The sequence below is a fragment of the Lactuca serriola genome, chromosome 5 (genome assembly GCF_051521515.1).
Source record: "Lactuca serriola cultivar US96UC23 chromosome 5, Lser_US96UC23_V15, whole genome shotgun sequence".
Taxonomy (NCBI): Eukaryota; Viridiplantae; Streptophyta; class Magnoliopsida; order Asterales; family Asteraceae; genus Lactuca; species Lactuca serriola.
The window spans coordinates 254164033-254183794 of NC_136412.1; positions in this window are offsets into that span (position 1 = coordinate 254164033).

The window sequence follows — 19762 nt, forward strand, 5'->3', positions numbered from 1 at the left end:
AAAATCTCTATAAGTTAAGCTACAATTATTCTATTTCAAGTGTAACTTATATTTATGTTCATAGTCGTTATTATGAACCTATAAATAAGATTTATCAGTGATTCCAAGTCATTATAATGATTGCTCTACTTACAGAAGTGATGTATATGTTGGATTTAGCGAGGTGTTTAAAGTGAGATTTCCAAACAATATACTATGTATACCAAACAGACCTTACATCTGATATGATCCTACCTGGTTGTTCCTTACTTGATAGATCTTGATGTAGACATTAGGATTAGTGAGAAATCTAGACCATCATTAGTCACGATGAATATTAGACTAAGACCTAGTGATAATTAAACCTAGGTCATATAAAAGGAAAAGTCAAGGTGCTACGCGAAGTGCCGCGGAATTCATCAGTCATCCACTTTTAACAAATGAGTACATAGTTATTTTCAGCTTATACATAGATATCAAGTATTTAATTTGCTTAGATGCCCTATGTGCCTATTTTATGTGTTGCTGATATCTGTGCGAAATAAGATAATGATTTCTACTTTCAATGGAGTATATAGGCATTTTATTATACTTATATGGTATCGAGTAAAGAGGGTACATAGAGAAAAAGATGAGATAATAGTAAGAGACCATGCCAGAGATAAAATAGTGGTGAGAGACCATACCAGAGATAATATAATAATAAGAGACCATACCAGAGATAAAATAGTGGTGAGAGATCATACTAGAGATAATATGATATGAAAGACCATACCATAGATAATATAATGGTGAGAGACCATGCCCAATTGAGAGCAGTCTTCTAGTAGAGTATTGATAACAACCACATAATCTTCTAGACGGTTCAATGGAACACTAGCAGACTCGCAATTTGTACGTGTTAATGAATTACAGTATCCAGGAGTATGGATTGTGTGTTCATTCGAGTACTCTATCCCGCTCATGGTAGCCTTACTGACATGTATTACTAAGGAATTCCCGATGTAGTGTTGTCTACTCGTTCTTACAAAGATCCCTTAGGATATGTCCCTCGAGATTATCATTTTAGGATCATAGAGTGAGAATAACTTGAATGGGTAATTGGGATTAATCTATTTAATGTGATATATATATATATATATATATATATACACACACACACACATACATACTAAAAACAATATAACAATAATATTGAGGATTGGAAACCCTATGTGCTCACTAGGCTACCAAGCCTGACCCACTCAATTTCTTTGTATCACATGTAGCGGTACGAAGGTACATGGATAATGATATAATGAGAGATTCAAGGAGATATAGGTCATTAGTATCATATGAAATTGTAAGGCATGTAATGACTATGTTTATGCCTATTTTCTTGTATCACTTATGACATCCCAAGTTTTAATAATCAATGAGAAACATTTCTTCGGAAATACCTTTATGGGACAAATTCCATAATTATAAATAAAAAAAGTCTTTTCTGACCATGAAAATGGGGATGTCACAAAGAAATAGGGAGAATCGAAATTTTGGTTTGGGAGACTTGCAAAGGTTATAAAGTTAGATTTTAAAGATAGTTTGGCTAGGATACAACATGCACTTACTGACCACTCTATTAATTTTCTTTTTAGCTATTTTTTGGAGAAAAACTGGATGCCACGACTTGACAGGTATCTGGCCACATGGTGGTTGTTGCATCCCAAGCCATGATTTTTAGGGTTGCTCCCATATTTAAAGACCTTAACACTCCGATTATCCTCTTCAACCTCCACCTTACTAACTCGAAACCCTAGCCCCCACTTGAGTGTTCTTGATGTTTGTGTGATGTTTTTGAAGCTTTAGCCTTGAAAGACGTCTTGGGAGAGGAAGGTGGTGTGCTTTTCGGTTGAAAGGTTGTATATACTTTAGATTTTGCATCTTGTGGAACTTTGGAAGGTATAAAGCGTCCACCTTTATCATTCTTGTTTCTCATTTCATGATTTGAGGTCCTTCTTAATCCTTTGAAAGGATGTTCTTGGAGTTTTGAGCAAATGTAGAACCTTAGACTTGCTTGGTGACCATTTATTGGCCTAATCTAATGGAAAAAGTGTTAGCTCATGGTTCCCTTTAAAACATGCACAAATTTTTGTTATATTGATGGCTTAATGGACTTAGGGTTATATATCTTGCTTTGTGGTGATGTATTAATGGTTAAAGTTGGAAATTTTTGCCCATTAAGTCAATGAAAAGGATCAGATATGAAGTTTTGGGCTTTGATCTGTAAGGCTTAAGCTCTTAATGAAGAAAAAAGCAATTTGCTAGAAACCACGATGTGGACAAGGAAGGCCCATGAAACTGTAACATTTGAGATTTGGTATGTTTCCTTTTTAACCCTTAATGCAAAAATTTCTATCATTTAAGTCCCCGGCCAGTACGTGGGGCGTACTCTATGAGTACACCTAGCGTACTAGCTCATCGACGGATCGCGGGTTCATCCACGTATGCGTGGCATACATGGGAGTACGCATGGCGTACGTAATGCAGATACAAACACTAGTTTTTAGGGTTTGTGTCCTATTTAAACAACTTAAGACACTCTTGGACCTTCTATTGAACAACCTCCATCACTCTATACCCTGAGATCGAAACCCTAGTTGTCATTTGTGACATTTGAGCTTGAAAGTGAGTTTTGGTGGTGTTTTTGGTGAAGTAGAAGAAGAAGAACACTTGGAGGTTGCTTGGGAGTGGCTTGAGCTTGTAGATCCAGAGTCATCTTCATCTTAGCAAGTCATTTGAAGTAAAAAGCTCTCATCATGATGGCTCTTTATGCTAGATCCAACTTAGGGTGTTATTTGTGCATTTTTGGGTATTTTAAGCCATATTTGAGATTATGGTCTACTCGAGAAGCCATGAATGTTAGATCTTAGCACATTTGAGGTCCCTTGTTCATAAAAATGAAACATTTATGTGATATTTTGGTCCATGCATGTTTTAGGTTCCTTGTTATGGTTCTCTTTGAGTTTTTGGTCTTTTTCAGACATACATGGGAATAAAGTTGCAAACTTTACGTGTTAAGTCACCACTTAGGACCAAATCTGAGAGTTTTGCATGATGGCTTAACTGATTAAGTGATTAATCGGTTGAATTAGTTGTCTGCGGAGTATGCGGGGCGTACCCAGCTTGTACGCTGTGCGTACTGGCCGCAGAAGGAGTACACTAAGCGTAAACCTGAGTACGCCCATCGTACTTAGCTGTTTGACTTTTGGATTGACTTTATGGGTTTGGGCCGTATTTTAGGCTTTTACGGTTTGGGCCTTGTTGGGCCATTAGGCTTCTGACTTTGGGCCATGGATAGACTATGTGATTTCTTGGAATTAGGCCCGTAATGATTTTGGGACCAATTAGGAAGTTGGGCCATATTGGGCCTTGGGATGCCAATTAGGAATTAGGGCCTTTTGAGCAAAAGGGTTGACACTTTGTTTTTGACCAAGAAAGAAAAGAGTAAAATGGTCTTTTACCCTGGATGTTGCACAAGTAATTTAGATGCTTGATTGTGGGTCGAGGTCCAACTATTAATTGGATATTATTTGATGGTTTTAGCGCGTGAGGATTTTTCGGATCAGCAGACCGAGATTTTATTTGAGAGATTCAATAACTTGAGGTGAGCTTCCTCAATGTGTTTAGTGGATCGAAGATACCAATGCCGACCCATGATTTATTATGATTAGGATGCTAGTTGTCTGCGTGACTCTTGCATGTATGATATGTGTTTATATGTATACCGGGCGAGGCATGTTGTTTATATTGTATGTTATTTATCTTTGTGATTTTTGCATGTGTTTATGTGTTTGTATGTATACCGGTCGGGGCTCGATGCCTGGCGGAGCCTGATACCTGACAGATATGTTCCAAGCGGGGCTCGATGTCGGGCGGAGCCTGATGATGGGCGGAGCCCATTATATGTTTGATATGTATGGTATGTGGTATTTTGGGGAACTCAATAAGCTTTGTGCTTACGATTTTCAGTTTATTTTTCAGGTACTTCTGGTCCGAAGGGGAAGAGCCTGGGTTGATTGCAGTGCACACACCACATTGTTATGCATTTTATATGACTCTGATTGTACTTGGATTTTATTTTATATACTCTGATTTCACTATGGTTTTATGATATTTTTATGGATAATGGTTTTATTAATAAAAAAACCAAAAAATTTTGGTCTTAATTTTTGGGACGTTACAACTTGGTATCCGAGCCTTAGTTTAAGGGATTTGGGCATACTCTCGGGTGTGTCTGAACTCAAGATGAGGGTTTGGTAGATTTTTCAAAAAGAAATGTTTTATAAAATGGTTTTCAAATAAAAGAAAAAGGGTGTGGTGCATGCAATCGACCGAGCTCAAGTATGTTTTCCCAAAATACCCATACATGTTTTATGATATGCTTTGATTTGTGAATCTGTGAATCGCATGCTAGTTAGGGATAAGGATTTGCTCAGGATTTTCATGATAGAATGCTAGGAGAGATGCCTATATATGCCTATTGTATGAGCTTGTAGACTTGCATGCTAGTACTGATCAGTCGGTGATAGGATGGCCTGTTAGGTTATGCTTGTTCCGATTACTCGATGCTCGAATGCTACTTGCTTTGTGCTTTTAGGATTTTCCATTAACTTTAGATAACTAGTAAGGGAATATACTAAGTTACATATTGCTTAGAATAAATAATTTTAGAATGTTAGGTTTTAACTCTATTGCACAACTCTTGTTTGAGTCCAACCCTTGTAGTGTGAGACCATTCATTAGAAGAATTATCTGGTGTCGGCGATATGTAATAGTATTCATGAGCTAGTTAGAGGATGTTAGGTGGATTTCCTTTTGTATCTGATGATGGGGAGTAGTATGGTGGTTGCCCTAGGAAAACCTAAGAAGAAATTTAATGCTGAGAGCCTTGTATTGTTGAGGATTGTATGTATGGATAAGGAGTGACTAGGAGGATTCAAAGCGATCCTTGAGGAAACTATGGATATATGTGGAAGGTAGTATGGGCTTGTACTACTGGAAGCAGTGATACGTACTCGAGTCAAGAAGAGCTGCGATGATACCAGGAATCTTGTAGACTATGAGACTCCTCTCTCTCTCTCTCTCTCTCTATATATATATATATATATATGCGTGTTCTGATGGTTTGTATGGTTTATTTTTAGTGTGGTGACCCTTCGAGGAAGACAAGTTAGTGGTTCTGGTGCTGGTGAGGGTTCAGGTTCGGGTTCTGGAGCCAGATAATTGGATGATCAGATGTGGGAGTTCTTTTCGTCTTAGATTACCCGCAACATACATGAGCAGACTCACGAAGCTGTACAACTACAGATGTGGATTAGATGTTTTGCAGGTTGTTGGTGTGAAGATCTCGACGAGACTGTACACTCGCATCGAAGACATTGGTTTTCATTGGTTTGAAAATCAACTATGTTAATCTTATGGGTTTCAAAAAAACAAATGTTAATTAACGATTCTAAGTAGAGGGTTTTAGTTGGTTAATCTATTTTAATTGAAAAATCTATGTTGTAATTTTTGGGAAGTTACAAATTAATATCAGAGCCTTAGCTTGAAGGTTTTGGGCGCACTTTACGGCTTGTCTAAACTCAAACAGAGGACTTTTTGAAATAGAATGTTTTAATCAAAAGAAATTAAATAGTTGGATCAAAAACATGAGCTCGGTCTTTTGTCATGTTCTTGTTTGATTGTTAGCTTGAGATCAATAACATGGTTTCTTGATCTAACTTCAAATCATAAAAGAAGGATACGATGCGTACAGTCAGCCGGAATTCCCATACTGCTCATGTTTTGCATGTCATTAGTTTAAATTATGTTCAACCCATGTCATTCATTAGAATTCTCATACTGCTCATGTTTTTATGTCATTTTCAGATAATTCGAGTGGAGCAGTACTTTGGGAGCAACTTTGGATGCGTTTGATGGAGCATTGTAGTTAATTGGAGCTTGGAACTTATTAAGGATGTTGAAGAATGCTTGGAAGATGTTTTGGTCAAGAAATATTCAATCGAATTGATCATACGAAGATAGATTGCTACATTGTAAAGCCTAAAGGATGTTGCTGACAACTTTGACCCCCTACCAAAATTTTGACCATATCTCTTGACTCGTAACTCCAATTGACGAGATTCAAAATTTTCTGGAAACTAGACAAAATTTAGGACGACTTTCGTGTTTGTCAAAAAAAGGAGAAAATGCAAAAATTCGATCGAATAAACACTTCGCAAATCAGAAAGTCCGAAAATCAGAAAAATAAAAAATTCGACCAGAAATCAAAAAATTCTAATAAATTTTTGGGTTTCTTGATCCCGAAGACTCTGGCTTGTATATATAGGATGCCTCTCTGATCAGATTGAAGGTTGGACGATTCCTAAAGCTCCAGATGATGAAGAAGACGATTTCTGAGGCAATTTCTCTCCGATTTCAACAATTTCCGAAGATCTGAAAGCTGAAGATCACCTTCTACATTTAGTTAGAAAGATTAATTAGTTAGTTTATCTTTTTATTTGTTTAGTTTTGTCTTTAGCCATGTCTGTCTAAACCATAGTTTTTAGTTCTACATAGACAAGTACTTTTCATGTGATCACTTATCAGATCTGATTTTCTTTTTGTGTTTCTATCTAGAATTTTTAGTTTTGAGCTTAATGAATGTTTGATTTTTAATTTTTGTTAGTCTAATCACCTAGCTAGGGTTTTATCATTCAAGTTAATAAGTTAATAGAATTAGTAATTGTTCTTGTCAACTGGTAATAAGTAAGAAGTATAAGATTGGTTCCGTGTTGGGATTTAACTTTGATATAAACTGAAAAATCATATATTTATGCTTCCAAGCTTGTGAGAAGTATTGTTTTTTTTTTCTAGGAATTTTACACAGATCTTAATGCAACTTTTCTGATCTTAATTAAGAGTTTGTTTAATTACACAGTAAAAAGTTAGAGTTAACTAAAGAGCTTGTTTTGGTTAATTTAACTAGGTAAAAGAGATTATACTAGAGCTTATTAGTTTTTCTTAGTACCAGCTTAGGTAGAATGTATTTTGAATAACCAGATCTAAACTGATTGCCTGATTAGGAAAGTCGCAGCAAAACTGAAATCATTTTTATTATTGATTTTCGTTTTCAAGAGTTTCATTCTAGAATTTCTTGATTCTATAGATGCCTTGTAGGCCTTATATGTGTTGATTATAGTATGTGTTGTGGAATCATTGACTGATATTACTGAATTACTAATTAAATGCTTTAAGCGTTGTAAATGATTAGAATCTGATATCCTTAGAATTTTTTATCCATACTTATTACATGTTCTTTAACTGGTTGTGGTTTTAGGGAAGAATCCTAGAAAAGTATAGGAAGTGTAGTATTATGCATATAACTAGACATATGCATGCATTCCATGAGTTTAGTGTAGTGATGCGAAGTGACTTGGGAGTCTTGGAATAATTCTTGGAACGAGTATGGGTAGTTATGGAATGTAGTATTGGGCTCGTACTACTGAAAACACAAGATCCATACTTTGGTCAAGGAAGTGTTACAGGAATACCAAGGAACTGGTAGGTGGCTATGCATAGTGTAGGTTAGCAATGTTCATTGATTTGATGTGCTTCCATTATCTTTTAGATTCAGGATGGTGACTTTTTATGATGGAGATTCGGGTCAGAGTGAGAGAGATCTACATGACATCATCATTGTAGAGGTTTCGAGTTTCATGATGGATGATTTTCCCGTTGTGGTCAACTCAACTAGGGATGAGTTGATTTGAGTGATGAACGAGCGGTTTAGGGTTCTGCGGACAGATTTGGAGGCCAGTTTGCTATGGGACCATGAGGTTACCTTCAAGTAGTTTGATGCTTGTGGGGATCCATGGTTCATGAGGAAGAGGGATTCTATCATTAGTATTTGTTGGATTATGGAAAGTGCCTTCCTCGCCAGCTTTTTTCCGGTAGAAGCCAAGGCCAGGTTCGCAGCATGTCTACTGCGTGATAGAGAGAAGGACTGGTAGCACGAGGTTGTTCAGGGCATCAAACCATGTATGGTCGAGTCTATGACCTGGGAGGATTTTGTTACCATGTTCAAAAGAGATTTTGTACCAACGATTGAGGTTCAACCGTTGACACAAAAGTATTTTTACACTTAAGCAGAACAGAGAGACGGTGGTTGAGATCATCACCAAGTTCATAGAGCGTTGCTTTGCCCACAATATGCAGTGACAAAGGAGATGTGGATGACTCATTATCATGATATGTTAAGGTCGGAGATCCATACATTCGTACGCATTTCCAGTTGTGAGACCCTTTCCAATTGAGTGGAGGCATCCAAGGACAAAGAGTTGGAGTTTGAGACCCAACAATAGAAATAGAAACACGACCAGGTTCATGCATCAATATTAACCGTCAAGAAGAACATGGTGACTGACGATCAGTCAGGATATCAAGGGACTCGCGGATTATATTGTAGGTGTGGTTCGGCACACTGAGCTATTTATGTTACACCAGTTTCTGGGCGTTTCAGATGCAATCAGGAGGGTCACTACAACCAAGACTATAGTCACAGGGAGTCAATGAAATTGTTTCTTTTGCATTCGGCCATGCCATGTTAAGGCTGATTGTCCGCTAAGATCATATGAGATGGTTTTGGATCCAACACCTTTAGCTTGACAGTTGTTGGATGGATGTCATGGGATAGTTGGGGTCCCAAAGGCTGCAGTTAGAGTCACCAGTTCTACAGTTGGGTCGGGTGCAACATCCGCTGATGTCGTCAGTACTTTTCCATTTATGTTTTCATTGTGTCAAATGAAATCCTTGATGATTTTTTGAATGATAATTATTTAACGACTCTAGTTCTACATTGAATGATTATTTGTGGATGATTTTATTCTTATTGTATGGTTTGGCCCGAAATTTTGAATGGTTATGAATTCATCAAAGTCTAGTTCATTCCAAGTGGGGGAGAACTGATTTTTCAGGAGGAAAGATCTCAAGGTTTTAGGTTGTCCCACAATTTTCCAGACTCAAGGATGGTGGGTAGTAGATTCAGATTGTTTTTAGGGTTGAAGCTTGTGCGATGAATTTTATTCACCGGACAGTTTGTGTGACCACGGTAGAAGATGTCGAGGGTCCAGTGTCATCTCCTTTGGAAGATGGTGTTGGATTAAGGTGTCTAAGACAATAAATAAATTGGTATATTCTTGTAATTAGAAGCAAAGTCCTTTTTAGATTGCCCTCATAAATAGAACTTGATTAGAATAACACTTATAGAGAGAAAATGATTGATTAGATTATTATATGATTAATAAACTAATTGGAAATTGTGAGGAAATGATTTGCTAATGTATTATATGATTAATATGCTAATTGGAAATAAATAGTTGATTTGTTAATTTATTATGTAATTAATAATTGATTTGTAAATTTATATGGTCAATAAATTAATAAGAAATCAATTAGAATTAATTAATTATTAATCAAAATTATTCTGAAATAAATTTGGGATTAATTGGAATTAATTAAAGGTGCAAGGGGTGAATTGTAAATTGTACAATAGTTTAAAAGAAGAAATTCTAGAATCATCCTAGGGGTGGACTATTTTGGGAGCTCTTATAGGGTTTCCAAAAGCCTCCTAGATGATTATAAGGAAAATATTTGAATTGAGATTAAGTCCATTATTTAATTATTCAAATCTTGATTTGTCCCTAAGTTAAATAAACTATAAATAGGACCCCTTAGGCATTAAACTTCGTGACCACTCGTTCCAAGGAGCATATAGACAAAAATTTACACTATCCTCCTCTCTCCTCAAGTGTTTTTTAGTTCTAGGGTTAGGTGTGAGCCATTAGAGGCATCATAATTTTGGTGCTAGCTTTCCAAACTCAACAAATAAAGGAATCAAGTAAACTTGTTTGCTATAATAAGTTTATGGTATGTAACTCTACTTTATGATTTTCAAAATTTACTAGGGTTCATCATAGTTTTGTTACTGAAAGTATGTGTCCTTAATGTGAAGACATAGATCCTTTTAGGTTTCATGTGTCCTTCTTAATTGTTAAGTGTTTTTCCGTATTGTGTATATTGTTGTAACCTAATAAACCCATTAGTGGTAGCCGAGCTAATTGGTGTGTCAAACATTGAAAGCACATTAGTTGAATCGAACATTTTTTTTTGCCTTTTTTCAGACTGAGTTCATGAAATGACAGTGTATATGTCACGACGTGAACTCAAGACAAATCCATAATTTCACAGGATTTATTGCCTAATTTGATATATATGATTTTTATTTGGTAATTATATGCTAAGAAATTAGTTAGAATTTGATTTTTCATGCTTTGGATAAGTAAATAAAATCCGTAAGTATTAGCAGATATCTTTACAAAAGATAATGATTAATTATGAATTCAATTAATATTATCCATATAGAACTAAATGATTAATTTAATTATAAGACTAAATAAAAGATCATTATAAATCCATAAATTGTTTAACTGATTAATTTATTAATTGATTTAAACAGATAATTTTAAATGCATAAATATTTAGTTAAATAACCAATTAATTGAAATAATTAATCTTAAACAATGTAGCTTGATATGTTTTAAAATACACCATTATATATATATATATATATATATATATATATATATATATATATATATATATATATATATATATATCTTTGGCTGCTTACAATTCCAATGTTGATAATTCTAGTATTCAGGCTATGCTATTATGCCTATTTTCTCTCAGACTGATCATGAACTCATATATAATAAGATTAATTACTATATGTATAAAAAGCCATTTGAATCAATAGTCAGCCTGATTTACAAAACCATGCTATAAATAGGGTATAAGGAAATAGCCTATAGAACGACCGTTGAATGGGTGTTTTATTCACCCACCGCTCTCTTATGTTGCGGAGGGTTGTTAGCTGAACAAGTTCGATAGGACATAATCTCATTATAAGTATAATGACATAAATTATCAGAATTTTCTTTAAAATCTCACTCTAGTTACTTTAGGAAAATGTGAAATTTTATGTTAATCCATGAAAACATACATAATTTCTTTATGAGTCATTAGTGGAGCGTGTGTGGTTAACCGACACACTAATTTGGGACTATAAAAGTGAATTGATGAAACAACTTGTGTTTATAATTATTGATGGAGTGTGTGTGCTTAATCGGCACATCAATAAGAGATTATAAATCGATTGGGGGTGTTTGAGCAGGTTTGCATGGTTATTGCATCTTAAATGTGATCTTCGACATCCCAGTCAGAATTGGTAAGAGCATAATCGAGATTAAACTTGACATTGATAAGATTTAATGAATCTCAAAGATCTATGAGTTCCATGTGATTGAAATTTGTAAGATGCCTTACCTACGTAAAATAGATTCTCAATTTGATTACCACATTCCTTGTCAAAGTTTGAATCGAAAATATGGATCCTAGCCTTAAATTAAATTTTGGGTTAATAATTAAGGATTAAAATCAAGTAACTTGAATTCTCTCTTCTCCCAATTTTAAAATGTCTTTCGAAGATAGAAATGGTCTTCCTCGCTCTTTTAGAAATGTTTTTCCTCGACCTTGTGGAGATGGTCTTCCACTTTCAGGTCAACGTGAAAATGTCTTCCCTTTCTTAGGAAATAGTGGAACTGGACATCGTCTCTCTTCAATTCTTCCACCTCCTCCTGTGATTCCCCCAATGTCGCATTTTCCTCGAATTAAAAGATATGAAACTACTCAAGCCCTATTGGCATGTAAACATGAAGATGAAAATTATGAGAGTGCACATTCTGAAAATGAAGTCGTACATTGAAAAGTTGGAAAAGATGGGTATTATATTCCCCAAGGAGAGAGCCATTGATTTGGTTCTTCTTTCGCTTCCTAGTTATATGGTCAGTTCGTTAAGAACTTTCATATGAGAAATCTTGATGTGACCCTAATTGATCTGACCTATATGTTGATGGTTGATGAAGCATATATGCTTAAGAACACAACTAAAGTAGAAATGCTTATATGGTCTAATTCCAAGAATTTCATGGACATTTACAATGGTAACATTAGTGATCTAGAACATATTTCTCTTCCCAATGGAAAGGGATCAACCAAGATCAAACCATTTGATCGTATGGTAAAGAGAAAGGCTCGTTCTGAGATCATTCCACATGTTGACCCCACTGAGTCCATTTGTTTCTACTGCCAATTGAAGGGACATTGGAAGCAAAGTTGCCCACGATACCAGAAAGATCTTAAAGATGGTAAAGTCAAGTCGTGTTACTCTACTTCATGTAGATCCATTATCTAGTTCCAAAAGTTCCTATTCTTAGACTCTTAATACATTATGTGATCATCACATTTTGATGGTATTGCATGATCTAAAAGAAAGAAGGAAGCTTGAGCAAAGTGAAGTAAATTTGATCATGAAAGATGGACTTTGGTCGCATGGTTTGATGGTCAGAATTTAGAGCTACTTCTAGGGTGTTACGATAAGTTAATAGATTGCTATTACTCTTCGAAGATGTTTAATATAGTTTTTCATTTTATGCATTGTAAGGATAAGTTCTAATTTTTCATTTATCTCAATAATACAAAGTTTTGGTTTACTTAGTTGCCTTATCTTATTTCCTTGAAATGACATTAATGAAAGTTTTAGTTATGTTTCTAATAATAGCAATGTTAATTATAGATTTGATTCTTATGATATCTCTTGTGGTATTGTTATAATTGACCAAGTGAAAAAGAAGTCTCATCACCAACTGGACAAATACTTGGTGTCGTACAATTCGAATTGTATAATATATCATATATGAGAATCTGGTTCATTGTAAAATTCTGATTAATTCAGTGGTTACATGTTTATGGGATGGCAAGTGAAGGAATAATGGATACAATAGATGTTGATATGGACTATTCAGATCCACCACATGGGACGATAACTCTATTTGTCATGATTTACTGATGCTTCAATAAATATGATTTTTTATAAGATTAAACATAATTCTAATACTTTTGAAAAGTTCATGAATATAAGAACAAATGGAAGAATCTATTAGGCAGAAAGATAAAAGATTATCCAATCTGAAAAGAAAAGAGAGTGCTTTAGTATCATGTTTTATGATCATCTTAGTAATTGTGAAATTGTTGCAAAATTAACTTCTCCAAGAACATCTCAGTGCAATTATATGACTAAGAAGAGGAATCGAACATTGCTGGAAATAATTTGATCATAGATAACTCATACTTTGTTCCAATCAAGTTTTAAGAACCATGCTCTAGTAACTATAAATCGTATCTTAAAACCCTTCTCAAACTAAGATGGATGATAACACCTTGTAATATGTGGATTAGTAATGTTTTCTTACTCTAACACATTTAGAATTGGAGTTTTCATGTTTTTCGTTGATCGAGAAACAAAAGATAAATGGAGTCCTATTCTATGAAGTGTTTCCACACGAAATTTTGAATGTTTGTTTTATCTCGTCAATGAATGTTCCACGAGAGAAAACTCATATGTCAAGAAGTCAGTGGGAGTCATGTTGATCTTGATCTTGTAAGATTCAGCTATCAATGATCATTTTACTTATCACTAGCAGACGACCAAAGGTTGATAACATGTTGTGTTTCAATTAACATATTCATATTTCTGTTCACTTCCAGTTGAGTTCGCAATGCTTATAAGTTCTATGTTCTTTAATTAACTGCAAAAGCAAAGCACATTGGTAAGTGAAAGTGTACTGATCAATATAGGTGAGCTACTAAGAACATGGAAGCACTGGTGGGCCCTTGAGCTGCCAAAAGGTAAGAAATTAAAATAATCACGAAGTTCAGTCCACGAAGGAAAACTGAATTTGAATTTGTTTTTCTCTAAACCTTGTCTTATAACTGGAGGTTAGGAATGATAGATCCACATAGATAGGAACTTATGCATTTTCAAGTCTAGGTGGCAAAAGGTTTCTCTCTAATCCATGAAAAATGGTTATGAGGAAACACTTTCACTAGTAGATTTAAGTATATGATAAAGATCAATGCAAATATTTGTTGTGTTAATTACGTTCTCAAATTTACAATATGATTGTGACATCCCTCTGCATATTTCGAATTGTGAGGAATGGCAATGAATTGTTTAAACTTTCAGGAGATAAGTTTATCACGTCTTGAAAGGGTTTGAACACATACATTATCCAGATAAATTGCATAAGCTTAAGAATCCTAATTAGAGTCTTGACGAAGCATCACGAAATAGGAATATAAACTTCCATGAGAAGGTCAAAAGGTATCGATTTCTAGAAGTCCAGTTGATTTCAAAGCTAGTGCATAATTGTTATGCTGGTATTGCATGTTGACAATACTATTGGTAGGAAACCTTGTCTCTAGGGAAATGTTTTGATATAGTGGACTTAAGGGAGACGACACTCATACTTTTTTTCAACTCTAAGGGTTTAGATTGTATAGAACTTAGTCAAAGACATATATGAATAGCATGTTGAATTGTATCAACATTGGAGATTCCCTATATGGAAATGTTATAGCCAGAAATTGAACAAATATAGACCCTTGTAATAATGAGTCGAGTCACATATGCTTTAGGTATAGGATCAATTGCATATGCTATAATATTCGATTATTCTATTTTTCAAATATTTTTAGAATTGTGTGAAAAGACTAGAATTTTAAGTGACTAAAGTTGTCAAACAACTGTCAAGAACGTTCTAAGGTTTTATCGAAGAATTGTTTGCTTGTGGATAGTTGGAAGTATGATATTGTTAGGAAGTAACATAGTGACACGTTCTGGATTGAGATGATTCTTGGTCATAATTGATGGTCATATGGAAATGTTTCCATAATAGGAAATGTTTGTGACATCTACATGTGAGCAAGAAACTTTAATGCAAGGGAAGTGTTCAAGGAGTGTGCCTTGATTTTGAAACTTCATTATCATGGAATTGTTTCAAGAAACAAGTTCCAGTGGAACATTCTAAAATATCGAAGGCTTAGTCTCTATGACTTTAGAACCTTGACATCATAGAAAAATAATGCATGTAAAGATGAAATTCCACTACATATTAAATAATGACAATAATTTGGAATTGTGAAATAGGCATCATTGGAGTAATGTCTAGTTGATTTGTTCATAAAGGAAGAACCATAGAGAGGAATATTATGCATGTTCACAAAATGGCATGACTGATATTATCTATTTCAAGTGGTTAGTTGATTACTTGAAACATTATACAGTGAACACATTCATAAATTTTATGTTGATTAAATAATAGCGATTTATTTATAATCAATGGGTATGATACCATAGTTAATTAATTTATTATTGTGTTTCAATTTACGTGTTTTACTTTCCTGAGTAATTTAAATATTATTCAAAATTACACAATCGTTCATACTTTTGGAAGTAGTGAATTAAGACTGCCATGAATCGATTTGTAGATTGTCCAGGATTATACATTGGATACAAATTGCTACAATATTCATGAGTAATTTAAAAATAGGGATTTAAAGTATTGGATAAACCCACGCTCAGAGATTACTTCATGGATTTTAATCACAAGTAATTCTAAGACAATAATATCTTCTATTCTTAAAGCATATATATATATATATATATATATATATATATATATATATATATATATATATATATATATAGTTCATACTTTACATATTAATTGTGCATTGGTTTACTCAAACGTATCTTGTAACTAGATGTTAAAAGGGTTATTCCATGTGTGATTTGACATGTAAATTATATGAGTATATAGTCAAAGTAGTTCGTTCCTTTTGTCTTAACAGTAAAAGCGATATATGTGGGCCCATCAGTGATTTGAGTGGATCTATGAAAACTAGACGCCTAGTCCGGACTAAATTGATGTGTTCAATTTTGTTGTCTAAATTGATCACAAATCAGGGAATCGGGAAATAAATAAATGAACAAGAGGTTGATCATTTAATCTGATGACTTAGTTCATACAATATCTTGTAGAACACAGGAATAACCGATTACTTATCTTAGGGCCAACCTTTGATTTGAATCAGAGTTCGGAAATGGCTTTGGAAAGCTCTCTTTGTTGTTTAATGCATGGTTTATACTTGCAAATGTAATTACAGACTTATCCAAGTGGGAGACTGTTGGATTAAGTTGTCTAATCCAGTAAATAAATTGGTATATTCTTGTGATTAGAAGTGAAGTCCTTTTTGGGTTACCATCATTACTATAACTTGATTAGAATAACACTTATAGAGAGAGTGCATTTTATTAGATTATCATATGATTAATAAACTAATTGGAACTTGTGAGGAAATGATTTGTTAATATATTAGATGATTAATATATTAATTGGAAAGAGATAGTCGATTTGTTAATTTACTATGTGATTAATAAATTAATATGAGATCAATTGTTAAAATAATTGATTTGTTAATTTATATGGTTAATAAATTAATAAGAAATCAATTAGAATTAATTATTAATTAAAATTAATCTGGAATTAATTCGGGATTAATCGGAATTAATTAAAGGTGCAAGGGGTGAATTATAATTGTTCAATAGTTGAATAAAAGAAGCAATTCTAGAACCACCCAAGGAATGGATGGTTTTGGGATCTCTTATAGGGTTTCCAGAAGCCTCCTAGATGATAATAAGGAAATGATTTGAATTGGGATCAAATCCATTATCTAATTATTCAAATCTTGCTTTGTCCCGAAGTTACATAAACTATAAATAGGACCCCTTAGGCATTAAATTTTGTGACCACTCTTTCCAAGGAGCACATGAACGGAAATTTACAATCTCCTCCTCTATCCTCATGTTTCTTCTAGTTCTAGGGTTTGGGTGTGAGCCATTTGATGCATCATATTTTTGGTGCTAGCTTTTTAAGATCAACAATGGAAGGAATCAAGTAAACTTGTTTGCTATAACAAGTTTAAGGTATGTAACTCTACTTTATGATTTTCGAAATTTACTAGGGTTCATCATAGTTTTGTAATTAAAAGTATGTTGCCTTAATGTGAAGACATAGATCCTTTTAGATTGCATGTGTCCTTCTTAATTGTTAAGTGTTTTTCCATATTTTGCAAATTTTTGTAACCTAATAAAACCATCAGAAGGAAGCAGTGGTGGTGGCGTATGATAAGGTTGATAGCTAGACTCAGGCTGAGAATTATGTTAAGGGCCTCTCTTCATATTCTTATTTGATGAAGGTGTTGTTGGGTTTTGAGCATTTTAACACTCCTAAGTGTACATTGAACCCTAAATACCTTGGATCTATGTTTTCTCTATTATACATGCAAATATGAATATTCCAAGGTATTACCTATAACTAGCATACAATTGTCATATACAACACTAGAATCTAGTTAGGATACCTTAATGTGGAGCTTGAATTCTTGATGTATCTAGCCTTAAGAGCTTAGCCCGAATAGTGTGGAAGCCTCAAGTGGAATCAGAAATCACCATCAACAACTTGGAAGAACTTGAGAGAATATGGAGCTCACTAAAATCGCCCACCTCTTCATTTTCACACACACTAGTGCCAATTTTGTGAGCCAAGGACCCCTTTATATATTATGGAGGATTAGGGTTACATCCATGTAAACCCTAATACCCATGACATTTCATTTACATAGGATCCATGGGTTAAAAGCTCCATGGACTATCCATAGACTTCCATACACTTTTAGCCCAACCTAAGTAAACCTTGGCCCATTCCATATATATATATATATATATATATATATATATATATATATATATATATATATATATATATATATATATAAGAGTACATATTTAATTAGCCTCTTTTGATCACGAAATTAATTCCAAATTAATTCTTGATCAATACTAATTAAATAATATGATTTCATATTAATCATATCATAACTTATAATATATTAATAAATCATAAATATCCTTTTCTCATAAGTCTATCCATACAAATTGTTCCGATGAAGTGTAACCCAAACGGACCATGCTACTCTCGGGTCAAGTACATACCAATAATAGTTATGGGCTTAGACATCTAATCCAACAGTCTCCTACTTGGATAAGTCTAAAATTATTATTTCAAGTACGACTTCATAACTCGACTAGCAATCGTAGCTATTAAAGCCGCTGTTGAACTCTGAACAAATCAAATGACGCGTCCATTAGATACGTGATCATATATTCCTCCATTCTAGATATCATATGGACTGATACATGGATTATAATCATTCTCTCTGTCCATTTGTTGTTTCCCGATTTTTGATTTATGACAACAGACTAATTGAACAAATCAAATCAGTCCAGGGTTGGCCAAGCACTTAGGGGTGTCATCACTAAATCATCGAGGGGGTCCACAGATATCGCTTTTATCCTTATGAGGTAAAAGGAATGGATAAACTTCTACTCATATGTTTGTACTAACTACTTGTTGAATCACACACAAAGGCACGTTTTATAACATTGTTTTACCAATGCATTTTCGTGCAATCAGTGTATAACCAACTTATAGTCGTCAAATCATATCTCTAGGTTTGAAGAATATAAGATATTATCGTCTCATGATTCACTCGTGAGAAAATCCATGAAGTGATTTAAACGAGCGTGGGTTTAATCCAACACTCAGAACTTATGAGCACTCATGAATGTTGTAGCAACCATTGCTATATCTAATTCACCTTAGACAAATCTTACAAGCCAGATTGATGACTGTCTTGATTCATATTTACTTCCAACATATGACCGATTGTGGATGGTTTGAATAACTTAGTCATCCAGGAAGAACAACCTAGTTATTATGGAAGTTAAAACATGCAAAGTGAAACACAAGAATAATACTTAATCCTATATGGCCCCAAACTCTTGAGTGTAAATAAAAAACCTTTTATCTAAGCACCATATTGATTACTCATTATTCATTGTTTCAATTTATCAACTTAATCGTTGAATTGAAACAATAGTCATGCCATGCACCAAGCATGCACACTATGTTTACCTATGGTCCTTTCTTTTGTGAAATAGATCAATTGAACACGACTCCAATGATGCTCATTTCACAATCCCAATCCCTTTTGTAAATGTAAGAATACCAAACTCTTTCCATTTACTGTAATCTGTTAGATTCTAAACTTATATGCAATGATTCTCTTGTAATGACTATGCACAAAAGTCACAAAGACTTGGCAACAAACATTACAAAGTATTCCAATGGAGATCAATTCCATGGAAACAAAGTCTCATATTCAAAGTATATTCCTTTGAACATCCTTCTTTGCATTAAGTTTTCTAATCTTACACAGATTCAGAGAATAACTTCCACCTATGGAAACAGTTCCATATTACCATTTTGACTATCACTTATGAACAAGAGTTGCCTCTTTTCAGAATATGTCAATATGGTCCTTTCCAAAGTTTTAACACTATACTTCCAATTGTCCGTGAGCAACCAATCTTTGGTAAACCTCAGATTGTCCTCAACAATTGCTTAATCATTTTAGTCATATTCGGTGCTATTCCCTTTTCCCTCTTAATGCCCTAAGCATTTGGAAAATTTAGAATGGATGTAATCGATCCTATACCCGAAGCATATGGGACACGATTCATGCTATATAAATTTTATTTGCCATGTTCTCACAATTCGAACTATGAAGAGGGATGCCGTAATCATAATCAAATTTTAAGAACGCCACATATATAGAATTTCCTTATATTGAACCATTCCAACATAACATTCATATATATCCTTGACTAAAGTTGATTAAAATC